Genomic DNA, 13,512 nt, shown 5'->3' with positions numbered 1-13,512 from the left:
GAGGCCATTCACGCCTACTGAAACCCCACACCACCTACAGAGCCAGAACCGGAACCACATTTGATCCTCACCAGCAGTCTGTTTATCAATGGAATCCGGAAGAGATCGCCAACCAGTGGCACCAGGGGGATTCTTCTCAGTACGACCCCAACTATTACTTTGGATATCCGCCAGGCCTGCTGTGGCCATAGACCAACTTAGGCCAAAAGCCTAAGCTTTGGGGACTACATATTTCACACCGACATTACATTTATGTTCACACACTCATGCTAGTTGTCGGTGCTCATACTTTTTCACTGTATCATCCATGCTAGTTTATTTTCCCTTTTTATGTTTTCTTCTTGTGTGTTTGATACACCTTAAGAAAAACCAAAAAAATAATTAGTTGTAGCTTTTAGCTAGTTTACTTTCTTGCTTGTAGTAGTAATTAAAAGAAAACCCAAAAAGATTTCATGTTCTTCTTTTGCTTGTTGGGAGCTTTCCCGTGTAAATAGTTTTACTTCTTTTCTTTTCTTTTCTTTGGGGGTCGATAGGAGAAGACCATGATTAAAATGTTGAGTGGCTCTCATATGCATTATTGTTGATCTAACCAAGATCCCATATTACGTTGTCTTCTCTCTTGAATTGAATGCCTGCAGATTCCAGCTTAGTCCAATGCACGTGCACTATTGTTATTTTCCACACTATTCGGTCGTGCAAGTGAAAGGCAATAATGATGATTATATGATGAAATGATTGAGATGAGAGAAGCTGGTATGAACTTGACCTCTCTTGTTTTTATAACTATGATTAGTTCATCGTTCCTGATTCAGCCTATTATGAATAAACATGTTTGCAATGACAATTAGAGATTGTGGTTGCTTATGCCATGTTTAATTAGCTAGGAGCTTATAATGGTTTACCATGCGTGCCAACATGCTACTAAAATGGTTGTGATGTGGTATGATAGGGTGGTATCCTCTTTTGAATGATTCGAGTGGCTTGCCTTGGCACATGTTCACGCATGTAGTTGAAACAAAATCAACATAGCCTCTACGATATTTATGTTCATGGTGCATTATATCCTACTCATGCTTGCATTCGGTATTGATTAATTTTAATGCATGTTCATGACTATTGTCGCTCTCTAGCTGGTTGCTTGCCAATCTTTTTCTAGCCTTCACTTGTACTAAGCGGGAATACTGCTTGTGCATCCAATTCCATAAACCTCAAAGTTGTTCCATATGAGTCCACCATACCTACCTATATACGGTATCTACCTGCCGTTCCAAGTAAATTTGTATGTGCCAAACTCTGAACCTTCAAATAAACATTCTGTTTTGTATGCTCAAATAGCTCATGTAGCAACCAGGGTTGTCTGTATCTTCCATGCTAGGCGGGTTATTCTCAGGAGGAGTGGACTCCGCTCCTCACTCACGAGAACATGGTTGGTCACCGGGATGCACAGTCCCATGCTTTATGAAAATCAAATCAAAATCACTGCAAACAAAACTCCCCCAGGATTGTTGTTAGTTGGAGGCACTCGTTGTTTCGAGCAAGCCATGGATTGATGCTTGTTGGTGGAGGGGGGTATAAACTTTACCATTCTGTTTGGGAACCGCCTATAATGTGTGTAGCATGGAAGATATCGAGATCTCTCGGTTGTTATGTTGACAATGAAAGTATACCTCTCAAAATATTATTCATATCTGTTTCAAAACCGAGCTCTGGCACCTCTACAAATCCTTGCTTCCCTCTGCGAAGGGCCTATCCATTTACTTTTATGCTGAGTCATCATCCTCTTATTAAAAAGCACCAGTTGGAGAGCACCGCTGTCATTTGCATTCATTACTGTTAGTTTACATTGAGTATGACTTGACTGGATCTCTTTTACCATGAATTACAATGTCTATTCAGTCCTTGATCTTTAAAGGTGCTTTGCATTTATGTTTTGCGGTCTCAGAAAGGGCTAGTGAGATACCATCTTGTTATATCATATCATGATTGTTTTGAGAAAGTGTTGTCATCCAAGATTTATTATTATTGCTCGCTAGTTGATTATGCCATTGATATGAGTAAACATGAAACCTAAATGTTATTGTGAATATGGTTAGTTCATAATCTTTGCTGAAAACTTGAATGCTGGCTTTACATATTTACAACAACAAGAGCAAACAGAGTGTGTAAAAGTTTTTCTTTATCACTTTTAGTTTATCAACTGAATTGCTTGAGGACAAGCAAAGGTTTAAGCTTGGGGGAGTTGATATGTCTCCGTCGTATCTACTTTTCCAAACACTTTTGCCCTTGTTTTGGACTCTAACTTGCATGATTTGAATGGAACTAACCCGGACTGACGTTGTTTTCAGCAGAATTGCCATGGTGTTATTTTTGTGTAGAAATAAAAGTTCTCGGAATGACCTGAAAATCAACGGAGAATTATTTTGGAATATATAAAAAATACTGGAAGAAGAATCCACGTCAGGGGGGCCTCCACCTGTCCACGAGGGTGGGGGGCACGCCTTCCCCCTGGGCGTGCCCGTGCCTCGTGGGCCCCCTGACGCTCCACCGACATCAACCTTGACTCCATATATTCACTTTCGGGGAGAGAAAAATCAGAGAGAAGGAATCATCGCATTTTACGATACGGAGCCGGCGCCAAGCCCCAAACTCTCTCGGGAGGGCTGATCAGGAGTCCGTTCGGGGCTCCGGAGAGGGGAATCCGTCGCCATCGTCATCATCAACCATCCCCCATCACCAATTTCATGATGTTCACCGCCGTGCGTGAGTAATTCCATCGTAGGCTTGCTGGACGGTGATGGGTTGGATGAGATTTATCATGAAATCGAGTTAGTTTTGTTAGGGTTTGATCCCTAGTATCCACTATGTTCTGAGATTGATGTTGATATGACTTTGCTATGCTTAATGCTTGTCACTAGGGCCCGAGTGCCATGATTTCAGATCTGAACCTATTATGTTTTCATCAATATATGAGAGTTCTTGATCCTATCTTGCAAGTCTATAGTCACCTACTATGTGTTATGATCCGGCAACCCCGAAGTGACAATAGTCGGGACCACTCCCGGTGATGACCGTAGTTTGAGGAGTTCATGTATTCACTATGTGTTAATGCTTTGGTCCGGTACTCTATTAAAAGGAGGCCTTAATATCCCTTAGTTTCCATTAGGACCCCGCTGCCACGGGAGGGTAGGACAAAATATGTCATGCAAGTTCTTTCCATAAGCACGTATGACTATATTCGGAATACATGCCTACATTACATTGATGAATTGAAGCTAGTTCTGTGTCACCCTATGTTATAACTGTTGCATGAATAATTGCGTCCGGCATAATTCTCCATCACTGATCCATTGCCTACGAGCTTTCCATATATTGTTCTTCGCTTATTTACTTTTCCGTTGCTACTGTTACAATTACTATAAAATACCCAAAATATTACTTTTGCTACCGTTACCACTACTATCATATTACTTTGATACTAAATACTTTGCTGCAGATATTAAGTTTCCAGGTGTGGTTGAATTGACAACTCAGCTGCTAATACTTGAGAATATTCTTTGGCTCCCCTTGTGTCGAATCAATAAATTTGGGTTGAATACTCTACCCTCGAAAACTGTTGCGATCCCCTATACTTGTGGGTTATCAAGGATCTTCAACATATACCAGGTTCCTAATCACAAATCTCATTTCCTCGCAATTTACATTATTTTCCATTTGCCTCTCGTTTTCCTCTCCCCACTTCACAAAAATTTGCCGTTTTATTCGCCTCTCTTTTTCGTTCGCCGTTTTTCTTGCCGGATTTGTTTTTGAGTGCAATCTTGTTGTGTAGTTGATACGTCTCCAACGTATCTATAATTTTTGACTGTTCCATGCTATTATGTTATCTATTTTGGATGTTTAATGGGCTTTAATATGCTCTTTTATATTATTTTGGGACTAACCTATTAACCGGAGGCCTAGTGCCAGTTTTTTTTGCCTATTTTAGTGTTTCACAGAAAAGGAATACCAAATGGAATGAAACCTTCGCGATGATCTTTCTTGGACCGAAAGCAAACCAGGAGACTTGGAGTGGAAGTCTGGAACTCCGTGAGGCGGCCACGAGGCAGGTGGGCGCGCCCAGGTGGGGTACACGCGCCCCCACCCTCGTGGGCCCCACGGAGCTCCACCGACGTACTTTTTCACCTATATATACCCTTATAACCTAGAAACGTCAGGGGAGCCACGAAACCACTTTTCCACCGCCACAACCTTTTGTACCCATGAGATCCCATCTTGGGGCCTTTTTCGGCGATCTGCCGGAGGGGGGATCGATGACGGAGGGCTTCTGCATCAACACCATAGCCTCTCCGATGAAGTGTGAGTAGTTTACCACAGACCTTCGGGTCCATAGTTATTAGCTTAGATGATGTCTTCTCTCTCTTTGATCTTCAATACAAAGTTCTCCTCGATGTTCTTGGAGATCTATTCGATGTAATACTCTTTTGCGGTGTGTTTGCCAAGATCCGATGAATTGTGGGTTTATGAACTTGATTATCTATGAATATTATTTGGTTCTTCTCTGAATTCTTATATGCATGATTTGATATCTTTGCAAGTCTCTTCGAATTATCGGTTTAGTTTGGCCTACTAGATTGATCTTTCTTGCAATGGGAGAAGTGCTTAGCTTTGGGTTCAATCTTGCGGTGTCCTTTCTCAGTGACAGTAGGGGCAGCAAGGCACGTATTGTATTGTTGCCATTGAGGATAAAAAGATGGGGTTTATGTCATATTGCTTGAGTTTATCCCTCTACATCATGTCATCTTGCTTAATGCGTTACTCTGTTCTTATGAACTTAATACTCTAGATGCATGCTAGATAGCGGTCGATGTGTGGAGTAATAGTAGTAGATGTAGAATCGTTTCAATCTACTTGACATGGACGTGATGCCTATATTCATGATCATTGCCTTAGATATCTTCATAACTATGCACTTTTCTATCAATTGCTCGCAGTAATTTGTTCACCCACCGTAATACATGCTATCATGAAAGAAGCCACTAGCTATGGCCCCCGTGTCTCTTTCTTATTATATTATATCTCTTTTATTATCGCATCTCATTTACTATTTTGCAATCTTTACTTTCCAATCTATACAACAAAATACCAAAAATATTGATCTTACTATCTCTATCAGATATCACTTTGGCAAGTGACCGTGAAGGGATTGACAACCCCTTTATCATGTTGGTTGTGAGGTTCTTGATTGTTTGTGCAGGTACTAGGTGACCTGTGCGTTGTCTCTTACTGGATTGATACCTTGGTTCTCAAAAACTGAGGGAAATACTTACACTACTTTGCTGCATCACCCTTTCTTCTTCAAGGGAAAACCAATGCATGCTCAAGAGGTAGCAAGAAGGATTTCTGGCGCCGTTGTCGGGGAGATCTACGCCAAGTCAAGACATACCAAGTACCCATCATAAACTATTCTCCCTCGCATTACATTATTTGCCATTCGCCTCTCGTTTTCCTCTCCCCCACTTCACAGAATTTGCCCTTTTCTTCGCCCTTGTTCCGTTCGTCCTTCTGTTTGCTCGTATTACCATGTGCCTTCTATTTGCTTGCATCCTCGCTTGCTAAAAATCTATTGATCCAATTATGAGGGACCAATTGCTAGTGAGTTGAGTGCACTAGATTATCTTTATTAGGTTTTGCTTGAAATTCATGAATCTGAAAACTTTGATGAAGTGTTGAAAGAAGAAAATTATAAAGTGATTCACGATAGCCCCTTGAATGAAGAGCATGATTGCAATGATGTTATTATAAATTCTATTAATGTGAATTGTGTTAATGATATGCAAAACCCTAATCTTGGGGATGCTAGTTTTCCTATGTCCACTACTTGTTGCAATGATCATGATTGGGGTGATTCTTCTTATGATCTCAAAAATTTATTTAAGCCCTATGATGAATATGAGATTGATAATAATGTTTGCAATAATACTGAAAGTGGGTTTGGAAGAGTGTCAACTTTAGATCCCACATATTTGGATAATGTTCAATCTTATGAAGTTTTTGATAAAAGTGGGTTTGGAGAGGTCATGACTTTAGTTAATGATATTCCCACTATTTTGGAAGAGTGTCAACTTTGCATACATGTGGATCATGTAGAGAAAATTTTATGTGATAGCTATATTGTTGAATTTTAATACGATCCTACATGCAATTATTATGAGAGAGGAAAATATGCTTGTAGAAATTTTCATGTTAGTAAATTACCTCTCTTCATGTTGAGATTGCTATTGTTTTCTTCCATGCATATGCTAGATCTTGCTTGTCTTGCTAATTTGTTTTCCTATACAATTCCTATGCTATAAAGTATGTTAGACTTAAATGTGTTCGTCACATGTTTTATGATGCTCTCTTGGTGTTTCAGTTATTATCATCCTTGTGAGCATCAATAAAAATTATGCCTAGCTAAGGGCGTAAAACGATAGCGCTTGTTGGGAGGCAACCCAATTTTATTTTTGTTCTTTGTTTTTTGTCCCTGTTTAGTAATAAATAATTCATGTTGCACCTATTATGATTGTATTTTTTATGTTTTAATTAGTGTTTGTGCCAAGTAAAGCCTTTAGGATCTTCTTGGGTGATTATTGTTTGATCTTGCTGATAAAAACAGAAAGTATGCACTCACGAAAATAATTTTCGTCTTTACTAGACAGCGATAAAGTACCAATTCCAATTGCAGTATATCAATATACAAATTTTCGTAGTCGCCCAAATTTTTCAGAATTTTTGGAGTTACAGAAGTATTCGAAACCTACAAATTGCTAGAGACTATCCTGTTTTTTGACAAATTCTGTTTTTCGTGTGTTGTTTGCTTATTTTGATGAATCTATGGCTAGCATCGGGGGTATGAACCATAGAGAAGTTGGAATACGGTAGGCTTAACACCAATATAAATAAAGAATGAGTTAATTACAGTACCTTAAAGTGGTTGTTTATTTTCTTATACTAATGGAGCTCACGAGATTTTCTGTTGAGTTTTGTGTTGTGAAGTTTTCAAGTTTTTGGGTAAAGATTTGATGGATTTTCGAACAAGGACTGGCAAGAGCCTAAGCTTGGGGATGCCCAAGGCACCCTAAGGTAAAATTCAAGGACAACCAAAAGCCTAAGCTTGGGGATGCCTGATAACCCACAAGTATAGGGGATCGCAACAGTTTTCGAGGGTAGAGTATTCAACCCAAATTTATTGATTCAACACAAGGGGAGCCAAAGAATATTCTCAAGGATTAGCAGCTGAGTTGTCAATTCAACCACACCTGGATAACTTAGTATCTGCAGCAAAGTATTTAGTAGCAAAGTAATATGATAGTGGTGGTAACGATAGCAAAAGTAATATTTTTGGGGTTTGTAGTGATTGTAACAATAGCAACAGAAAAGTAAATAAGCGAAGAACAATATATGGAAAGCTCGTAGGCATTGGATCAGTGATGGAGAATTATGTCGGATGCGGTTCATCATGCAACAGTCATAACATAGGGTGACACAGAACTACCTCCAATTCATCAATGTAATGTAGGCATGTATTCCGAATATAGTCATACGTGCTTATGGAAAGACCTTGCATGACATCTTTTGTCCTACCCTCTCGTGGCAGCGGGTCCTATTGGAAACTAAGGGATATTAAGACCTCCTTTTAATAGAGTACTGGACCAAAGCATTAAGACATAGTGAATACATGAACTCCTCAAACTACGGTCATCACCGGGAGTGGTCCCGACTATTGTCACTTCGGGGTTGCCGGATCATAACACATAGTAGGTGACTATAGACTTGCAAGATAGGATCAAGAACTCTCATATATTGATGAAAACATAATAGGTTCAGATCTGAAATCATGGCACTCGGGCCCTAGTGACAAGCATTAAGCATAGCAAAGTCATATCAACATCAATCTCAGAACATAGTGGATACTAGGGATCAAACCCTAACAAAACTAACTCGATTACATGATAAATCTCATCTAACCCATCACTGTCCAGCAAGCCTACGATGGAATTACTCACGCACGGCGGTGCGCATCATGAAATTGGTGATGGAGGAAGGTTCATGATGAAGATGGCGACGGATTCCCCTCTCCGGAGCCCCGAACGGACTCCAGATCAGCCCTCCCGAGAAAGTTTATGGCTTGGCGGCGGCTCCGTATCGTAAAAAATGATGAATCCTTCTCTCTGGTTTTTTTATCCCCGAAAGTGAATATATGGAGTCAAGGTTGAGGTCGGTGGAGTGTCAGGGGGCCCACGAGGCAGGGGGGCGCGCCCAGGGGGTAGGGCGCGCCCCCACCCTCGTGGATAGGTGGAGGCCCCCCTGATGTAGATCTTCCTTCCAGTATTTTTTATATATTCCAAAATAATTCTCTGTTGATTTTCAGGTCATTCCGAGAACTTTTATTTCTGCACAAAAATAACACCATGGCAATTCTGCTGAAAACAGTGTCACTCTGGGTTAGTTCCATTCAAATCATGCAAGTTAGAGTCCAAAACAAGGGCAAAAGTGTTTGGAAAAGTAGATATGATGGAGACGTATCAATGCCCCGAAAGACATCCCCTCTTTCATCTTCGTCTATCGGTAACTTTACTTGAGGCTATATTTTTATTCACCACATGATATGTGTTTTGCTTAAAGCGGCTTGTATGATTTGAGTCTTTGCATTTTAGTTTACCACAATCATCCTTGTTGTACACACCTTTTGGGAGAGACACGCATGAATCCTAATTTATTAGAATACTCTATGTGCTTCACTTATATCTTTTGAGCTATACAATTTTGCTCTAGTGCTTCACTTATATCATTTTAGAGCACGGTGGTGGTTTTATTTTATAGAAATTATTGATCTCTAATGCTTCACTTATATTATTTTGAGAGTCTTTTAGAACAGCATGGTAATTTGCTTTGGTTATAAAATTAGTCCTAATATGATGGGCATCCAAGATGGGTATAATAAAAACTTTCATATAAATTGCGTTGAATAGTAGGAGAAGTTTGATACTTGATGATTGTTTTGAGACACGAGGATGGTGATATTAGAGTCATGCTAGTTGAGTAATTGTGAATTTGAGAAATACTTGTGTTGAGGTTTGCAAGTCTGGTAGCATGCACGTATGGTAACCGTTGTGCAATTAATTTGAAGCACGAGGTATTTCTTTGATTGTCTTCCTTATGAGTGGCGGTCGGGGACGAGCGATGGTCTTTTCCTAACAATCTATGCCCCTAGGAGCATGCGCGTAGTGCTTGGTTTTTTATGACTTGTAGATTTTTGCAATAAGTATGTGAGTTCTTTATGACTAATGTTGAGTCCATGGATTATACGAACTCTCTCCCTTCCACCATTGCTAGCCTCTCTAGTACCACACAACTTTCGCTGGTACCATAAACCCACCATTTACCTTCCTCAAAACAGCCTCCATACCTACCTATTATGACATTTCCATAGCCATTCCGAGATATATTGCCATGCAACTTTCCACCGTTCCGTTTATTATGACACGATCCATCATTGTCATATTGCCTTGCATGATCATGTAGTTGACACCATATTTGTGGCAAAGCCACCGTTCATAATTTTTTCATACATGTCACTCTTGATTCATTGCACATCCCGGTACACCGCCGGAGGCACGCATATAGAGTCATATTTTTGTTCTAAGTATCGAGTTGTAATCTTTGAGTTGTAAATAAATAGAAGTGTGATGATCATCATTATTAGAGCATTGTCCCATGTGAGGAAAAAAAGAGAAAGGCCAAAAAAAGGGAAGGACCAAAAAAAGAAAAAGAAAAAGGAAAAAATGAGAGAAAAGAGAGAAGGGACAATTCTACTATCCTTTTTCCACACTTGTGCTTCAAAGTAGCACATGATCTTCATGATAGAGAGTCTCTTATTTTGTCACTTTCATATACTAGTGGGAAATTTTCATTATAGAACTTGGCTTGTATATTCCAATGATGGGCTTCCTCAAATGCCCTAGGTCTTATTGAGCAAGCAAGTTAGATGCACACCCACTTACTTTCTTTTGTTGAGCTTTCACACATTTATAGCTCTAGTGCATCCGTTGCATGGCAATCCTTACTCACTCACATTGACATCTATTGCTGGGCATCTCCATAGCCCATGGATACGCCTAGTTGATGTGAGACCATCTTCCTCCTTTTTTCTCCACAACCACCACTCTATTCCACCTATAGTGCTATGTCCATGGCTCACGCTCATGTATTGCGTGAAAGTTGAAATTTTTTGAGATTACTAAAGTATGAAACAATTGCTTGGCTTGTCATCGGGGTTGTGCATGATTTGAGTATTTAGTGTGACGAAGATGGAGCATGACCAAATTGTATGATTTTGTAGGGATGAACTTTCTTTGGCCATGTTATTTTGAGAGGACATAATTACTTTGTTAGTACGCTTGAAGTATTATTATTTTTATGTCAATATTAAACTGTTGTCTTGAATCATTCAGATATGAACATTCATGCCACAATAAAGAAAATTACATTGATAAATATGTTAGGTAGCATTCCACATCAAAAATTCTGTTTTTATCATTGACCTACTCGAGGGCGAGCAGGAATTGAGCTTGGGGATGCTTGATACGTCTCCAACGTATCTATAATTTTTGATTGTTCCATGCTATTATATTATATATTTTGGATGTTTAATGGGCTTTAATATACTCTTTCATATTATTTTTGGGACTAACCTATTAACCGGAGGCCCAGTGCCAGTTTCTGTTTTTTTGCCTATTTCAATGTTTCACAGAAAAGGAATACCAAACGGAATCCAAATGAAATGAAACCTTCAAGATGATCTTCTTGGACCAAAAGCAAACCAGGAGACTTGGAGTGGAAGTCTGGAACTCCGTGAGGCGGCCACGAGGCAGGAGGGCGCGCACAGGGGGGTAGGCGCGTCTCCCACCCTCGTGGGCCCCACAGAGCTCCATCGGCGCACTTCTTTCACCTATATATACCCTTATACGCTAGAAATATCAGGGGGAGCTACGAAACCACTTTTCCACCGCCGCAACCTTCTGTACCCATGAGATCCCATCTTGGGGCCTTTTCCGGCGATTTGCCGGAGGGGGAATCGATCACGGAGGGCTTCTACATCAACACCATAGCCTCTCCGATGAAGCGTGAGTAGTTTACCACAGACCTTCGGGTCCATAGTTATTAGATAGATGGCTTCTTCTCTCTCTCTTTGATCTTCAATACAAAGTTCTCCTCGATGTTCTTGGAGATCTATTCGATTTAATACTCTTTTGCGGTGTGTTTGCCGAGATCCGATGAATTGTGGGCTTATGAACTTGATTATCTATGAATATTATTTGGTTCGTCTCCGAATTCTTATATGCATGATTTGATATCTTTGCAAGTATCTTCGAATTATCGGTTTAGTTTGGCCTACTAGATCGATCTTTCTTGCAATGGGAGAAGTGCTTAGCTTTGTGTTCAATCTTGCGGTGTCCGTTCCCAGTGACAGTAGGGGCAGCAAGGCACGTATTGTATTGTTGCCATCGAGGATAAAAAGATGGGGTTTATGTCATATTGCTTGAGTTTGTCCCTCTACATCATGTCATCTTGCTTAATGCGTTACTCTGTTCTTATAAACTTAATACTCTAGATGCATGCTGGATAGCGGTCGATGTGTGGAGTAATAGTAGTAGATGTAGAATCGTTTCGATCTACTTGACACGGACGTGATGCCTATATTCATGATCATTGCCTTAGATATCTTCATAACTATGCACTTTTCTATCAATTGCTCGACAGTAATTTGTTCACCCACCGTAATACATGCTATCATGAAAGAAGCCACTAGTGAAACTTATGGTCCCCGGGTCTCTTTCTTATTATATTGCATCTCTTTTATTATCGCATCTTGTTTACTATTTTGCAATCTTTACTTTCCAATCTATACAACAAAATACCAAAAATATTTATCTTACTATCTCTATCAGATCTCACTTTCGCAAGTGACCGTGAAGGGATTGACAACCCCTTTATCGCGTTGGTTGCGAGGTTCTTGATTGTTTATGCAGGTACTAGGTGACTTGTGCGTTGTCTCCTACTTGATTGATACCTTGGTTCTCAAAAACTGAGGGAAATACTTATGCTACTTTGCTGCATCACCCTTTCCTCTCAAGGGAAAACCAACACATGCTGAAGAGGTAGCAGTAGTCATCATGACTCAAGAGAACACCAAGTTATGTGATTTCTCAAATACCAACAACAACGATTTTATCGGCACTCCGCTTGCTCCTCCCGCCACTAGTGCTGAGACTTGTGATATTAATACTGCTTTGCTGAATCTTGTTATGAAAGACCAATTTTCTAGTACTCCTAATGAGGATGCCGTGTCCCATCTTAATACCTTCATGGAATTATGCGATATGCAAAAGAAAAAAAGATGTGGACAATGATGTGGTCAAGATGAAACTAATTCCGTTTTCCTTGCGTGATTCTGCAAAAAATTTGGTTCTCTTCTTTGCCTCGCAATAGTATCAATTCTTGGAATAAGTGCAAAGATGCTTTTATCACTAACACTACTGCAGGATGCTGCTAACGCGACACTACGATCAGAGACCCTTCGAGAAACTGTGTATGATGCCATAATCGCAAACGGTGTTGTATGAAAATCATCAAAAAGGGTGAAAACGTTTGTGATGGAGGATGCATCAAACATGGTTCAGATTTTAGTTGCGTGTGCGATACAGGGCATACGGTAGTCCAATGAACTATTCGTGATGAGGCGAAACAAAAGTAACGGGCAGCCTGATGAAGGCGTGTGCGATATAGAGCATATGGTTCACTCGGATGAACTGTTTGTGATTAGGCAACACAAAAGAAACGGACAACCAGATGAAGGTGTGTGCGATATAGAGCATACAGTTCACTCGGATGAATTGTTTGTGATCAGGCAACACAAAAGAAACGGCCAACCAGATCAAGGTGTGTGTGATTGCGGGCATACGCTTCAGAAGGATTAACTGTTTGAGATTAGGCAATAGAACAGAAACAGGTAAGCTAGATCAAAGTGTCTACGATTGATGGCATACACTTGTCATCGATGAACCGTTTGCAATTAGCCACAACAAACTGAAACAGTTAGATAGATCAACGTGTGTGCGCTAGATGGGCACACTCATTCTAATTAAAAGACGTGTGCTGACATTGCCTATTGCAGTGCACCCTATGGTGCAAACGCCACGTACGCGGCCGAGAAGGCGTACGTGCCCATGTTACGCCTTCCGGGAATAGTGCCACACTTATAACCGTCAGTAAATTTTGAGCATGCGTCCCATCACATTCCAAATTGCAAACCTGTTCACACCGATCAAAACCTAAACGCTTTCCCACTTAGGAGCGTATTACTACGCGGTTATAAATACTACTACTCCAAGATGACTGCACATTCCTCCTCAACTCCTCATCCACAAAAAGTCAAAAACAAACAAGTCATTCATCATCGTTCCCTTGCGTCCG

Source organism: Triticum urartu, chromosome 2A (assembly GCF_056163025.1).
Source record: "Triticum urartu cultivar PI428250 chromosome 2A, HENAU_Tu73, whole genome shotgun sequence".
NCBI lineage: Eukaryota > Viridiplantae > Streptophyta > Magnoliopsida > Poales > Poaceae > Triticum > Triticum urartu.
This window is presented reverse-complemented; position numbering follows the sequence as displayed.